A 17,081-nucleotide genomic window follows, 5' to 3' on the forward strand; every position below is an offset into this window, starting at 1 on the left:
TTGACTCCATCAAAAGGAAAGTTAACAGGAGTTAAAACGCAGGAAGGACATCCATCAACAATATCCTTAGCTTGTGTCAGAGGAATGAAAAAAATATGTTATCAGCTGCATAGTTCCCTGATGAAAAAATGCATGGGTATCAATTGCATTAGAAAATAATGGACAGAATGGACAGAAAGATTTCAGAGCAGAATCAGCATGTTGATTACATTTTGAAATTATATCTTTGAATCCTGTATGGGAGCAAACGTGAGTGCAAACATGAGCAGCATAGAAAGGCATAGTTCTATGTGCTAAGAGATATTTCAGTGTTAAGAACTAAGAGAGTAGATTAAAATCTAGCATAGGAGAAAGATAGGAATTAGCCAAATGTGATAAAAAGATATCCCACTTTACACAAAAATCACAAAATGCAATGTAAGTGTAGGCTGGTCTCTGTCAGTTTTCTGATTAGCTGCCAAAAATTTATGCCAGTTATTTTCAGAATCCTTATACGTTAAAACACTCTAGAGGTGTTGAATAGGAACCTGGTTTTGGACAGAAACCAATTTTCAGGGTACCTGTTGAATTAAAACTAGGCGCGAATCTTTAGGAGGGTTAAAATAAACTATCCCAAGTTAGTCAGTAAATGCAAACAGATAGGAAAGAGAAGAACTCATTAAGGACTCGTGCTCCTGTTTTAGAAAAAAGCAAATAACAAACAGCAATATCAAATCCAGTGTTAGGCAAATCAGAGTGAAGCCACTCTAAAATCATTATTCCGTCAGCAGCATCTGGGGAAAAAAGTAAGACTGTAGGTGAAAACATTGTATTAAGGAAAATCACTACTTTGAATTGACCCCAAAACTCTGCAACTGCTGTAAAGTAAATTCATTAGGAATTTTAAGTTCAGGGAGGAAAGGAGAAAAAACAGTCTGCAACAGGTGATGAAGAATGAGTCTCTCTGAGGTGGAATCAGACCTGTATGCTATGTCTTAATTTTATAAACCACCATAGGGAACTGGAACTGAAAAGTAGCAAGTTCTGCTGTCATTAGATTCAAACCAGCACTGCCCTTAGCGGCATGGCGCAGATTTGTCACAGGAGACTGTGTGTTAAAAGCAACTGTGTTAGAAGAGATAGCTGGCTCTGCTAATTTAGCTTCAGTAAAAAACTGACAATCAGCTGGCACAACAGTCTTTGTTCTCCCATTTAGACTCAGGCTGGAACGCCATCCGTTGTGGCATTGCCTGTCTTTAGCAGGATGCACTGAAGGAGACAAAGCTGCTGCTAGGAGGGCAGATTTGTGAGTCTCAGTGTCAACATTCTGGCAAGGCTTACTCATTTGAGCAATATCTGTTTCTGGGTTCTGATAACTTGCTTTAAGAACAGTCTTGCAATCAGCATTTTCATTTTCATAAGCCAATTGTTTCATTGAAACTTCAGAGGCTTCAAGGTTTGGAATTAAAGTACTGGCTCCTCTTAGCCCATCAAGAATGCCATGCAAGCCATTTTCTGTCACACTTCGCTTCAATTGTTTAAAAACTGCAAAGGGCAATCATTCATGGGCTCTCTGTCCCTGTGCATTCTGAACAACAGGACAGACTACTAATGATGGTAATGTGTCAGCTTTTTTTTCTTCACTGCTTCCTTCTGCCATATTTGGAATAGTCAATTTTTGCACTGTGGTCTGAGCCCCTTGCGGGCATTGGTCCACCAAAGAAGGCATGGAATTTACATTCGACCCAGGCAAATTTTTGGCAAAGGAAGGTGCCAATGGAATTACCTTTGGCATGACCTCAGAGGAGAGAGGCTGGAAATCTAGAGGCTGAGATGGAGGAAACAATATTATGGTATTTTTAAAGGCAGCTAGGGGTTGCAACAATATGGGAGCATTCACAGAGACAACTGGTGGTTGGAGCAAAGGGTTAGAAAGCTTTCTAACTGCTTCTCTACACAAATGCCAGGTGTGCAAGATTTGTGCCCTCAGATTTCTTCTGAGCATTTCCACAAACCCACGTCGGGAGAAAGTTAAACTACTAAAACTAATTAAGCACAGGGTAAACAAAGAACAGAACTACAAAGAAGAGCATTTGGCAACCCCGGAGGTGATAAACAAGCAATACATATGATAAGGAGGACGGGCCAGGAGGACAGCGGATCATTATCACCTTCATGTGAAACCTGTTTCCTGGCCCTAAGATTAACATCCTACATCAAAGAAACTTGTCCACTGTCTTTGATGACCCAGGAGCCTGCCTGGCAAAGCAACTGGGCTATGACTCCTCAAGAAAGAGAAATGGGCAGTAGAGGAAATGGCCAGAGATGCAGAGGTGTAGATTGATCAAGAATCATATCAAAATAGTTTAAAGTCAGTCAACGCAATGCTTTCATTGCTGACACAGATGGCTTACTCTATATCTGTTATAATTCCTCATAGCAATCCCACCTGATCACTACATCTCTGGATATTTGCACTCCTACAAACTCTTAACGGACAGTGCTGGCACTAATTGCACCGCCGCATGAGATGGGAGTTGCCCCCCCAAATCCCATATCGTCCCGACCCAGCCAAAGGACTTCTGTCTTCGAAGGATTTAACTTCAACCGGTTCCCACGTAACCATCCAGCCACAGCTTCCAAACATCTGATCAGTGAGTCTGGGGCCAAGTCAGGATGGCCATCCAATTAACAGATAGATTTGGGTGTCATCAGCATACTGATGGCAGCCCAACCCAAAACTCCAGACAAGCTGGGTGAGGGGGCGTATAAAGATGTTGAAAAGTATCGGGGAGAGTATCGCACCCTGTGGCACTCCACACACCAAGGAGTGGCGCGACGACAGTTCCCCCCGCAAGCGCCACCCTCTGTCCCCGACCAAAGAGAAACGAGTGCAGCCATTGAAGGACTGTGCCTTGGATGCCCACATTGGCGAGGCGGTGGTCCAGGAGTTCATGATCGACCATGTCGAAGGCCGCTGACAGGTCTAAAAGAATCAGCAGCCCCGACCCACCTCAATCCAGCTGCCTACGGATATCATCTGTTAGGGCGACCAGAGCCGTCTCGGTCACATGACCATAGCGGAAGCTGGATTGGAATGGATCCAGAGCCGATGTTTCATCCAGAAACCCACCAAGTTGTTCAGCAACTGCTCTCTCAGTCACCTTACCCAGGAACGGAAGATTCGAAACCGAGCTGTAATTGGATAGAACTAAAGGATCTAATGATGTTTTCTTTAAGAGCGGGTGCACCACTGCCTCCTTCAATTCCCCTGGGAATGTCAAGGGACAAATTGATGATATCCCCTGGGGGGCCCGCACCTCATCTGGACACGCTCTAATCAGCCAGGATGGGCACGGGTCAAGAGGACAAGTGGTGGGCTTTCCAGCTCGGAGGAGTCTGTCCACATCGGCTGGGGATATCCGGTCAACGTGGTCCAATACTGGACCCGAGGACAGTCGAGGGGCCTCCAGTTCCATTAATGTATCTAAATTGGCAGGGAGGTCATGGCGGAGCAACAGGACCTTCTACACAAAAAAGCTTGCACATGCCTCACAGCTGTGTGTCAAATTGTTATTTAAATTTGGCTGTCCCTCCAGGGACGTTAAAGACCGAATTATACTAAATAATTGCGCCGGGCGAGAGCTAGAGGATGCAATGGAGGCCGAGAAGTAAGACTTCTTAGCGGCCTTCACTGCCATCTCGTAGGATTTCATAAAAACCCTATAAGATGTTCTTGAAGCTCCGTCGCGGGCACCCCGCCATACTCGCTCTAGCTGTCTGAGGTCCAGCTTCATTTTCTGGAGCTCCTCAGTAAACCAGGGAGCCCGGTTTCTGCGGGGTCGCAGAGGGCGCTTAGGTGCAATCTCACCGATGGCTGCCAGGAGCTGGATATTCCAGCCCTCAACAAGCTCAGTCAATGAGTCGCCAGGGGGAGAAAGGTCCCGCAAGGCTTGGCGGAATCTATCAGGGTCCATCAGCCTCTGCGGGCGAGCCCAAATCGGTTCACCACCTAAGCAGGGTGGTGGTGGAAAGTCAATCCTGGCTTTCAGAGCGTAGTGATCAGACCATGGCACCTTCATAGAACGAGACATGATCACATCTATACCTGTGCCAAAGATCAAATCCAGAGTGTGGTCTGCTTGATGTGTGGGGCCCGAAACAAACTGGGAGAGCCCATGGGGGGAATAAGGATATGTTTTTGGATAATATGTCTTGTTATAACTTTGAATAAAATAAAAATAAAAAAGAAACAGCTCTGCTGTTCCACATTTGACCACAAGAGGGTAGCAGATGATGACTGGCACCAGAGTCTATGATCCAACGCAGCATGCTGCCTTCACTGGCATTGTCTTTGACTGTTGCCATGGAAGCAGCATGATGATAAGAAGTGCCGTCCCTCTCACTTCCTTTGTCACGTCCTCCCTTCGCGTTCCCACGCTGGCCAGAGATATTTTAAACAACTTTATACACAAGGGCCACAGAAAGATATTGACATAGACCAATTTTTGAAAACTAATGGATTACAAAAAATTTCTCAAGAAAACAAGCTACTGCTGAATCACAAAATAACTGAACAGGAGGTGGAAGGTGCCATTCAGAACATGCAGTTGGGTAAATCTCCAGGACCGGATGGATTAACCGCTAAATATTATAGAATTTTGAAAGATTGGTTAATTCAACCACTAAAGGAGGTTTGCAATGAAATTCTGGAGGGAAAAAAAGCGCCAGAGTCGTGGAAAGAAGCCTATATTACACTTATACTGAAAACCGAGTCTGAAAAGACACAACTTAAGAACTACCGCCCCATATCTCTGTTTAATGTGGATTATAAAATTTTTGCAGACATCTTGGCTAAAAGACTGAAAAAAGTATTAGTGGAGGAGATACATAAAGATCAAGCCGGCTTTCTCCCTGGGAGACATCTGTCTGATAACATGAGGAATATGATTGACATCCTAGAAAAACTACAAGTGAATATCAATACTAAAGCAGCCTTGATATTTGTAGACGCGGAGAAAGCTTTCGACAATATTTGTTGGGAGTTTTATGAAGAAAAATCTTCAGGGGATGGGGGTTGGTCAAGGCTCTGAAAATGGTATAGGTGCAATTTACTTAGAACAAAAGGCTAAACTGATAGTCAACAACGTGGTGACAGAAGAATTTAAGATAGAGAAAGGGACACGACAAGGCTGCCCAATTTCCCATTGCTTTTTATTTCGGTCCTGGGGGTCCTCTTAAATATGATTAGAAGGGACCATCTGATTAAAGGTATTCAGGTCAGAGTTAAACAGTACAAACTTAAAGCCTTTGCAGATGACCTAGTATTGACACTACAGGAGCCAGAATCTAGTACTAAAAGGGTATTGGAATTAATCCAGGAATTTGGTCAGGTAGCAGGATTTAAATTTAATAAGTTAAAAACTAAGGTTCTTGAGAAAAATTTAACACCGATGGAGAAAGAGAGGTTTCAGAAGGAGACAGGTTTAACATTGGTAAAGAAAGTAAAATATCTGGGGGTGAACATGACTGCTAAGAATGTGAATTTGTTTAAAGACAATTATGAGAAATGTTGGTCAGAAGTGAAAAAAGATCTTGAAATATGGTCAAGCCTGAAGCTTTCCTTCTGGAACAGGAGGGTGACAAACTGAAATTGCAGAGTTATGAGAAGCTTAAAGATAAAGTGCGAGATTGGCTTCATTATTTTCAAATAAGGGAGGCTTATAATTTGGATAAAAAAACTGGCTTCCAGGTGGAAAAATCAAAATTGGAAACAGAACTATTAGAACCCAAAGCTAAGATATTATCAAGAATGCATAACCTGCTGTTGAAATGGAATACTGAGGATGAAACGGTAAAATCTGTTATGATAAAATGGGCACAAGATGTTGGACATAACATTATGTTTGCTGACTGGGAACAGTTGTGGACCACAGGTATGAAATTTACAGCATGCAATGCCCTAAGAGAGAATATTATGAAAATGATATACAGGTGGTACATGACCCCAGTCAAGCTTGCAAAAATCTATCACTTGCCCGATAATAAATGTTGGAAATGCAAAGAGATTGAAGGTACATTCTTTCACCTTTGGTGGACGTGCCCAAGGATTAAGGCTTTCTGGGAGATGATCTATAACGAAATGAAAAAGGTATTTAAATATACTTTCCTGAAGAAACCAGAGGCCTTTCTCCTGGGCATGGTCGGCCAATTGGTGCCAAAGAAGGATAGAATTTTCTTTTTGTACGCTACAGCAGCAGCAAGAATACTTATCGCAAAGCATTGGAAGACACAAGACCTTGGAAGAATGGCAGATGCAAGTAATGGACTACATGGAATTGGCAGAAATGACTGGCAGAATCCGAGACCAGGGAGAAGAGTCGGTGGAAGAAGACTGGAAGAAATTTAAAATCTATCTACAGAAATATTGTAAAATTCATGAATGTTAATGACGTTGGAATGAAACGAAGTGGTTCTAGCAATAAGGCAAAATAAGAATATGTAAGAATCGATTGATTAGATGAGAATTTGAAATTATAATATGTGAGGATAAACAATTAAGGGTAAACTAAGAGGGTACGGATTTGCTGAACAATTTTTTAAATGGAATACAAAAAAGGGAGGTGTGAGGAAGTCATGAAAATAAGTAAATGAGTGGTAAGATATCAGAAAGAGGGATTTTTTTCTTTTTTTCTTTTTTCTTTTTATGTCTACTTTTGGTTTTTTTTACTTTTTGTGTTTGTCTTGTATTGTCTTGTAACCTTTTTCTTGTTGAAAACTTAATAAATATTATATTAAATAATAAAATAAAATAAAGACAAATAAAAGATACCGTATTTTTCGTCCTATAGGGCGCACCGGCCCATAGGACGCACTTCGGGGTTTTTTTGGGGGGGGAATGAATATAAAAAAATTATTCCCCCCCCAGCCGCGGCTGCCACCCCAAGCCTTGCGGACACTCGCCCGAAGCACGGGGAGTCCTCCGGAGGGCTCCCCGTGCTTTGGGCGGCAGGCTGCCTCCCCAAGCCTCGCACGCTTGGCGGGACCTCCCGCCAGGCGCGCAAGGCTTGCGGACACTCGCCCGAAGCATGGGGAGTCCTCCGGAAGGCTCCCTGTGCTTCGGGCGGCAGGCTGCCGCCCCAAGCCTCGCGCGCTTGGAGGAACCTCCCGCCGGGCGCGCTCGGCTTGCGGACACTCGCCCGAAGCACGGGGAGCTCTCCGGAGGGCTCCCCGTGCTTCGGGTGGCAGGCTGCTGCCTGCAAGCCTTGTGAGCCCGTGGGAACTCCCGCAGGGCTCGCAAGGCTTGCAGATAGCTTCCTGAAGCCTGGAGAGCGAGAGGGGTCGGTGCGCACCGATGCCTCTCGCTCTCCAGGCTTCAGTGAAAGCCTGCATTCGCCCCATAGGACGCACACACATTTCCCCTTCATTTTTGGAGGGGAAAAAGTGCGTCCTATGGGGCGAAAAATACGGTAATATTAGAAATGTTTAAAACATAATCAAATACCTGGAAGTACAAAATGAAAAGCAAGCAGCACTGATGTTTATAGATGCAGAAAAGGCATTTGATAATGTTTCTTGGGACTTCATGAAAAGAGTTCTTGAAGAAATGGAATTTGGAGCAAAATTTAATAAGGGAATACTAGACATATATTCAGGTGGCCTCGAAGTTTGGATCTTTTTAGCCTTATCCAATAAACCAAATCAGTTTGTTTAATTCACTCAACTTGTATTGTTTCTTTCTTTTGGGGAATTCCCTGAGGTAGGTCATTTAATTCTCACCACTTCATTTATTATTGTCAAGTTCTTAACTGACTCTTACTTACCTATTTAGCCCTTCTTGCCCAACCCTTTATTATTATAAAATTATCCGCCAATTGGTTAAGTAAGTTGTTCTCTTAGTTCGTTACTTCAGGCAGTTTATTCTGGATGGTTTAATGCTGTTTCTTAGTAGTCTTTATCAATACATTCAGTTTTAATGACGAGTTTGGAATGTCTTTCTCCTTGCGGCCTCTAGATGTCACTCTCTGTGAAAATCAGACGTATGTTCTTCTCCTCTGTCTCTCCTTCCTTGTGAGCTTGGTTCCTCTTTGTCGTTGTTCTCTTCCTTTCCTCCCTTGACCTCACTTCTGGTTAAATTATATTCGCTGAGTCACCTCTCATTTTTCCCAGTGTATTTTTTTTTTTTTTATAAATATTTATTAAGGTTTTTAAATATAAATGCACACATAATAAACAATCTTATTTCTGTCATAACAATTTCATCACTTCTTTGGACTCCCTCACGTCTCCCGCTCCCATTTGCATCGTTAAAAATTTTTCCACACAAATTATCAACTTGTTTTCAATCTCATGTCCATTCATTCAAATATAATCTAGCACTTCTTCCAAAAAATTCTATATTTTCTTTAGTCTCACTTATCATCAAATTTAAATCTAATTTAGTGGTGAGCAGTTTTTTATAATCCAGCATCCTTCTTAAGATTCAACCAAATTACAATGTTTTTGTAAATACATTTTGAATTTCTCCCAGTCTTCCTCCATCTTCTCTTCTCCCAGATCACGGATTCTGCCGGTCATCTCGGCCAGTTGCATATAGTCCATCAGCTGCATCTGCCACTCTTCCAGTGTGGGTAGATCTTGAGTTTTCCAGTTTTTTGCGATAAGAATCCTTGCTGCCGTTGTTACATACATGAAAAATGTTCGATCCTTCTTTAGCACCTTCTGGCCGACAATACCCAGGAGGAAGGCCTCTGGTTTCTTAGTGAAGGTATACTTAAATACCTTTTTCAGCTCATTATATATCATTTCCCAGAAGACCTTCACCTTAGGGCATGTCCACCAGAGGTGAAAGAATGTTCCTTCATTTTCTTTACATTTCCAACATTTATTATCAGACGAATGGTATATTTTAGCAAGTTTAACTGGGGTCATGTACCATCTATATATCATTTTCATAACATTTTCCTTCAGAGCATTACATGCGGTGAAGTTCAGCCCAGTGGTCCACAACCTTTCCCAGTCCTCAAACATAATGTTATGCCCAATGTCCTGTGCCCATTTTATCATAGCCGATTTAACCATTTCGTCTTGTGTATTCCATTTTAACAGCAAGTTATACATTCTAGATAGTACCTTAGTCTTTGGTTCTAACAATTCAGTTTCTAACTTCGATTTCTCCACCTGGAACCCTAACTTTTTATCATTTTTAAAAACTTCTTTAATCTGAGCATAATGTAACCAGTCTCGCACCTTATCCTTCATTTTCTCCAAACTCTGCAATTTCCAATTGTCTCCATCTTTTTCTAATATTTCCCAATATTTTGGCCATTTGGCCTCCATATTGGGTCTTTTTAGGGCCTTAGCCTCCAGAGGTGAGAGCCACCTTGGAGTTTTATTTTCCAGTAAGTCTTTATATTTTGTCCAGACATTAAACACTGCTTTCCTGACAATATGGTTCTTAAAGGCCTTATTGATCTTAACTTTATCATACCATAAGTATGCATGCCAACCAAAAGCATTGTTAAAACCTTCCAGGTCCAGCACGTCAGTGTCTTCGAGAAGTAGCCAGTCTTTTAGTCAGCAAAAAGCTGCGGCTTCATAGTACAACTTTAAGTCTGGCAGGGCAAAGCCCCCTCTTTCTTTCGCATCCGTTAATATCTTAAACTTAATTCTGGGCTTTTTGCCCTGCCAGACAAATTTGGATATATCTTTCTGCCACTTCCGGAAGCACTCCGTTTTGTCCACAATCTGCAATGTTTGAAACAAAAACAACATTTTTGGCAATACATTCATCTTAATAGCAGCAATTCGGCCTAACAAAGAAAGCTTCAATTTTGTCCAACTATCCAAGTCTCTCTTAATTTCAGACCAGCATTTTTCATAGTTATCCTTGAATAGACTCAGGTTTTTTGCTGTTATGTTTACCCCTAGGTACTTTACCTTTTTAACCATAGTTAATTCTGTTTCTCTCTGAAACCGTTCTGACTCTATGTCTGTCAAATTTTTTCCCAGCACTTTAGTTTTCTGTTTGTTTAATTTAAATCCTGCCACCCGACCAAAGTCCTGTATCAATTGTAATACTCTTTTCGTACTAGATTCTGGCTCCTGCAGGGTCAAAACTAGGTCATCTGCAAAAGCTTTAAGTTTATATTGTTTCGCTCCGACCTGAATCCCTTCCACCAACCGGTCCCCTCTGATCATGTTCAAGAGCACCTCCAGAACCGAGATAAATAACAGAGGGGAAATCGGGCAGCCTTGTCGTGTTCCTTTTTCAATTTTGAACTCTTCTGTAACCACATTATTAACTATCAGTTTGGCCTTTTGTTCTGAATATATAGCATCAATCCCATTCTCAAACCCCCGTCCCACTCCCATTTCTTTCAAAGTTCCCTTCATAAATTTCCAAGAAATATTATCGAAGGCCTTCTCCGCATCTATAAAAATTAACACAACTTTTGTATTTATGTCTGTTTGCAGAAGCTCCAAAATGTCAATAATGTTCCTAGTATTAGCAAACATATGTCTACCTGGGAGAAAGCCTGCCTGGTCTTTATGGATTACTTCATTAAGAACTCTTTTAAGTCTACTTGCCAAAATGTCTGCAAATATTTTGTAATCCACATTCAGAAGGGAAATGGGACGATAGTTTTTGAGTTGTGTCTTTTCAGCTTCAGATTTTGGTATCAATGTGATAAAAGCATCCTTCCACGATTCCGGCGCCTTCTTCCCTTCCATAATTTCATTACATTTCATTTTTCATTACATTTCATTTTTCCCAGTGTAGGCCCAGGTTTAGGCCCCCACCACAAGCCTCTCCTTGTACTCCGCTTATCCTCGATCCTGATCCCGTCTGTGCACCGTGTCCTTTATATTTGTTTTCCTGCTGCGTTGATCCGTCCTCCCTGGTCTTCGTTATCTATCTGCCGCCACCGCCGCCTTTCCTGTTCCCCTTCAGGGGTTTTCTTGGTATTTATCGGTTTCTCGGGCTTTTCTCCCCCTTCTTTCCTCTTGATTTTAGGGTGTTATACGGTACTCTCACTTGGGTGTAGGGGTGCTTTAAGGTAAAGGTAAAGGTAAAGGGACCCCTGACCATTAGGTCCAGTCGTGGCCAACTCTGGGGTTGCGGCACTCATCTCGCTTTATTGGCTGAGGGAGCCGGCATACAGCTTCCGGGTCATGTGGCCAGCATGACTAAGCCGCTTATCTACTTGCACTTTGACGTGCTTTCGAACTGCTAGGTTGGCAGGAGCAGGGACCAAACAACAGGAGCTCACCCCGTCGCTGGGATTCGAACCGCCGACCTTCTGATCGGCAAGTCCTAGGCTCTGTGGTTTAACCCACAGCACCACCCACATCCCAAGAACATTTGCTTCCATCTCAGATCCTTGTTGAACAATATCATGCATGAAAACTACCGTAACAACAATAAAAGCAACTTCCCTGACCGGGAATCGAACTCGGGCCGTGGCGCCGAATCCTAACCACTAGACCACCAGGGAGCTGTAGGGGTGCTTTACTGTGCTGCTTACTCAGCTCTCGCTTCCCGTTCTGCTCCACTCTTTTTAACGCATTCTTTCTTTGTTTTATTAAGTCAAACAGTGTTGGTTTAAACAGTCTCTTGGGGTATTTTAAAAAGATCTGTCTTGCTTCCACAGGGTATTTTAGCAGATTACTGCCCACATGGGGGAAGACCCCTTTCTCCTTCCCCTTTACCTTTTTTATTTGTATAGTTCATATAGTCCCGTTGCCGCAACTCTTTACCATCCTCCTTCAGTCGTATATTAGTTTCTTTCTGAGGTGCTGCTCCTTTTATTACTTCCTTATCTTTATGAAGTAGCCCAGCCCTGTCTCATTCGGGTGCCCAGACGGTAGCAGGCAAGAACGTTTGTCATTTGAAGCACCGAGGTTCTCCCCCCTTTTCTCTTTACTTTCTTTATTTTCTGCAAGTTTTCCTGGGGGAAACCCCTTATGGTGCTGCCCATAACTTCTCACTGCTCAAGATACCTACTTGAGCGTCGGGGCAACTTCGCCTGCTCCCCTTTACTCTTGCTCTGCTGCTGTCTGCCTTGAGATAACAGGAGTGCAGACTGTGTTCCGTCACTGAGCATGCTGGTCCGGAAGGCCAAAATTATTTTTATTAGACAAGATGTTTCCATATCTTTCTAAATGACTTGTTTCTAGAGTCACCTGAGATTTCAAGTATTTTGATCCTAGTACTGTCCAAATTTGTAACTGCATTCTCAGCAAGGATATGCTCTGTGTTGTAGAGCCCCAAAGACATTTCCTACACAGGGAGTTTATATTCACAAATATGATCATAATATAAAAACTGGAAGTGCTCTCAAAATATAAATAAATCTGGAAATATTCATTTTGAGAGCATTCACCCTTCCCCCAAAGGGTAAGGCTCAATGACTCCCATCTATCAATATCTGAAGAAACCTTGTTTATTAATTTATTTATATTAAGTGTAACTAACTGTGTTATATCTTCTGGTATAAGGATGCCTATATATTAAATAGATTCAGAACAAATCCATAACTGATATTCCTTGAATGAATGTGCAATTATATTTTGCCCTACTGGCAATAATTCTGATTTGGTCCAATTAATAGACTAACCAGATATTTTACCAAAAGCATCTAACAATTGCATCAACATGAGAATACTAGTGTGAGGTTTCAAAATAAACAATAGAAGATCATCAGCAAATACAACTGATTTATATTCAAATGTATTATGAACTACACTGTAAATCTCACAATGTTGTCAATAGTGCAAGCCAAGGGTTCTAAGCAAATGTTTAAAAGCAATGGTGAGAATGGACATCCTTGTGTGGTTCCTTGGGACTGAGGAAAAGTGGCAGAGATAAAATCATTCACTTTGACTCATGATGTAGGTGCGTCATACATTACTTTAATCAATTTAATGAAATCCAAAGGAAATCCACGTTTAACTAAAGCAACTTCCATATACTGTGTCAGGGAACTGCCATCGGAAAGGCAGGTGGTGGAGGGGCTCTCGGAAGCTAGGAGAGACTCAGCAGCGGAGGAAGGTACCAGCAGGGGGAGAGAGGGAGATCAGAGAGAAAGTGAGTCGAAGGGATGGCTCAGGGAGTCTTCCAGCGAGAACAGTGGAGAAGTCTCAGGACCTCCTATAGGTACACCCACTCCTCGCCGGAAACTGTCGCGCAGAGAATCCAGAAGACGCGTTTCCGTCAAGGAGCTTTTATGCTGGAGTAGATTCCGTAAACGCCCACTGTCGGATTCTGCCAGCGATTAAGGGAGTCATGTTTAAGGGCTCCGCTAAGGACAGAGTTTGAGAACCATGCCCAAACTCTGAGGGACTAAGCTTTTACGCACAAGCAGCTCATCATCCCATCACAGCAATCCGACAGTCCCTGAAAGCCGCTTGTGCAAGGAGAGGCATCATGAGCAACCCAACCGGAGCCGGAGACACAGGAGGAGCTGGAGCGGGTCCAAGCCTGGAAGAAAGGTACAGGGTGTTGGAACTCCAGCTAGTGCTGCAAACGGCGAGGCTCGAAGAGAGGCGGGCTCAGGATGCAGACAAGGGAAAAACCACCCCACTCGCAAGGAAGGTGCCAGGGTTGGTGCAAAAGTTTGGGGGTGATCCCAGAAATTATCAAGCCTTTAGGACAGAGATGCAATACGCCCTCAATCTGCAGTTTGATGACTTTCCCGATGAGGAATCGAGAGTGGCGTTTGTCATTGGGCATCTCGAAGGGGGGGGGGGCGAAAGACTGGGTAAGGCCCCTGATGGCAGCGAACAATGACGCTCTAAAAAACTCGAGAAAGTTTTTTCGCGCCATGGACCTGATGTTTTCCAGCGAGATTGAGCAAGGGGTGGTGCGCAGACAGTTGATGGCGTGTAAACAGGGGAACCGATCCGTCTGAGAGTACTGGACAGAGTTTACCATGCTCATCCATAAATTGGGGTGGGACCTGTCTGCGGACCCCATTCAAATGCTGTTCGAAGAAGGGCTGTCCTCGGCGGTGAAAGACGAACTTTCCCGCGCACCCAGGGCGGAGTCTATGGACCAGCTGACCAAATCCGCGCTTGCCATTGGAGCGCGCCAGGAGGCGAGAGCCTTGGAAAAGCGGGAAGGGAAAGGGGAACGTTGGAGTGAGTTCCGCATTCCAGAGTTGCCAGAGCAGCATTCCCCGCCAGTAGAGCCGATGGAGATTGGAGCAGCGCGCGCGCGCGCGCGGAGCTTCAAACACCAACGAAGGGCGGAAGAAGGAGGGAAAGAGCGCCAAGAAATGTTTCCTCTGCCAACAGCCAGGTCACTTTGCCAGAGTCTGCCCTCAAAGGAAGGGATGGCAAGGAATGGCGGGAGCTGTTGGGGGTGAAGAGGAGGGGGTTAAGGAGCAGGTAAAAGCCAACGCCTGGTTGCCAGCATCGGGGCACAGCAGCCAGGCCAAAGATCAGTGAATGTGCCCAAACCTGAACCCCCAAGACCAGCGCTTGTCGTAGTGGTGGTGCTAGAGCTACCAAACGGACATCTGCTAAAGATAAAGGCGCTATTGGACTCAGGCAGCTCCTGCAATTTCATGAGCAAGGAGTTTGCAGCTGAACACCAGATACAGACTATCCCCTTGAGTAACCCTTTGCAGGTGACAACGATTGATGGGAGGGAACTGTTGGGTGGAGAAGTTAACCAACAAACTGTCCCCATGATAGTGAAGGTGGGAAGACACACGGAAGTAATAGCGTTCAATGTGGCCACCCTGGGAGGAGCGCCCATCATATTGGGAATGAGCTGGCTAGCACTGCACGATCCGCTAGTGGGTTGGCACCAGCGGGTAGTTTCCTTTGGGTCAGCACGTTGCCTAGCACACTGCAAGGAGGGGGAGGCTCAGGGAGGAGCCCAGGCCACTCTAGCAGGGATGGAAGTAACAGATAAGGGGAAGGTACCACGACAATACGCCGATCTGGGTAACGTCTTCAGCAAAAGAGAAGCAGATAAACTGCCCCCGCATAGACCCTTTGACTGTCAAATTAACCTACTCCCAGGAGCCCAGCTGCCAGTGGGCAAGCTGTACGCCATGTCCGACAGGGAGATGCAGGAGTTAAGGGAGTTCATTGACAAGAACCTCAAACGAGGTTTCATCAGGGAGTCATGAGCGGTGGGGGGTAGTCCAGTGTTCTTCGTGGACAAAAAAGACACGAATAAACCCAGATTGGTCGTAGATTACCGGGCCGTAAATGCAGTGTCTGAACCAGTGACTTTCCCCATGCCCAGAATCGATGACATTTTGACCCGAGTGAGGAAGGGGAAAATTTTCACCAAACTGGACCTGAGGGGGGCTTATAACCTGATACGAATGAGAAAGGGAGACGAATGGAAAACTACCATGTTCACCCCCTTGGGGGCCTTTGAGTACCTCGTTATGCCCTTCGGTCTACAGGCGGGCTCAGCCTGTTTTCAATCATTTATGAATCACGTCCTGGGACCTTTACTTTACAAAAACTGTGTGGCATTCTTAGATGACGTATTGGTGTACTCAGAGAATGAGGAGCAGCATGTGCGGGACGTAAGAGAGGTACTGAGCAGACTGCAAGCAAACCAGCTGTGGGTGAAACTGGAGAAGTGTCAGTTTCATACCAGAGAGGTGGAATTCCTGGGGTATCGTTTGTCAGACAAGGGATTAGCCATGGATCCCAGCAAGGTTCAAGCGGTACTGGAATGGAAGACACCTAAAACAAAGAAGGACGTGCAAAGGTTCCTGGGGTTTGGAAACTTCTACCGGAAGTTCATCAAGAACTTCGCCCACTTAACGGCGCCCATCACGGATTGTCTCAGCAGCAAGAAGAAATTTGTCTGGACGGAAGAGGCGCAGCGAGCGTTCGAAAGGTTAAAGAAGGCGTTCGCGTCGGAAGAACAACTTTTGCACGTGGATCTGCGGCAACCGATGAGAGTAGAGACCGACGCATCAGACCGAGCGGTGGGGGCGGTACTTCTTCAGCCGGGAAAGGATACGTCAGAATGGAGACCGTGTGCCTTCTTCTCGCGGAAATTGAACAAATCCGAGAGGAACTACACCGTGTACGACCGAGAACTACTCGCCATTCATGAAGCGTTCCGGAGATGGCGACACTTGCTGATTGGAGCGCAGCACAAGGTCCAAGTGCGCACCGACCACAAAAACCTAGAATACTGGAGAACTGCCCGAGCACTGAACCAGAGACAAGTGAGATGGGCCCAGGAGTTCTCCAAATTCCATTTTGAAATTTGCTACGTGCCAGGGAAGGAGAATGTCAGAGCGGACGCTCTCTCTCTAAAACCAGAGTATTTAGAGGGAGAGGGAGCACCAGAGGAGAGACATATCATCCCCGAGGACCACTGGGTGTGTGGGGCGGCATTGGTGGGGCCAAGAGAACTGGTAGAGGGAACCGAGAACGATGAATACGCCCAAGAGAAGCTCAGAGGACTCCGGGGATGTGGAGAGAACACAGGGGGGTTTGAGGAAAGGAACGGAACGTTGTATTACAAGGGGGCACTGTACATACCCGAAGGAGAATTGAGGGGCCGGGTACTCAAACAATTGCACGACAGCCCCACAGCGGGGCACTTTGGGCAACACAAAACCATGTGGTTGGTTACCAGGGAGTTTTGGTGGCCCAAGGTGAGGGAAGACGTACGGGAATATGTAAGGGGGTGCAACCGATGCCAGCGAGCAAAAGGGGAGAGGCTGGCACCAGCGGGGCTACTGGAACCCTTACCCACACCAGAAAGGCCATGGGAGGCAGTATCCATAGATTTTATGACGGATCTGCCAAAATCCAAAGGGAAAACAGCTGTCATGGTGGTGGTAGACCTATTAACTAAGATGTGCCATTTTATAGCCTGTTCGCATGCGGTCACAGCGGAAGAAACCGCCAAGTTGTTTGTAAAACATATTTTTAGGTTGCATGGTGCCCCCTTGAGGGTGGTCTCAGACCGAGGGAAACAATTTACTTCCAGGTTCTGGAGGAAGCTTATGAGCTTACTGCACGTAGAGGTCAATTTTTCGACTGCCCGACACCCAGAAACAAATGGGCAGGCGGAAAGAGCAAACGGTATTTTACAACAATACCTGAGG

The 17,081-nt window shown here is 44.8% G+C and overlaps 1 long non-coding RNA gene across 1 annotated transcript in view; it reads left to right on the top strand.

Moving 5' to 3' along the window:
• Positions 1-2,007: 2,007 nt before the first annotated feature.
• LOC309333271 overlaps positions 2,008-17,081 on the top strand; it is a 364,852-nt gene continuing 349,778 nt past the window's right edge. The window contains exon 1 of the long non-coding RNA XR_014152434.1: positions 2,008-2,087. This is a non-coding gene — a long non-coding RNA (uncharacterized lncRNA). The remainder of the gene's footprint in view (positions 2,088-17,081) is intronic.

The sequence above is a fragment of the Podarcis erhardii genome (assembly GCF_964252035.2).
Source record: "Podarcis erhardii genome assembly, chromosome: W".
In the NCBI taxonomy this organism is placed as follows: Eukaryota; Metazoa; Chordata; class Lepidosauria; order Squamata; family Lacertidae; genus Podarcis; species Podarcis erhardii.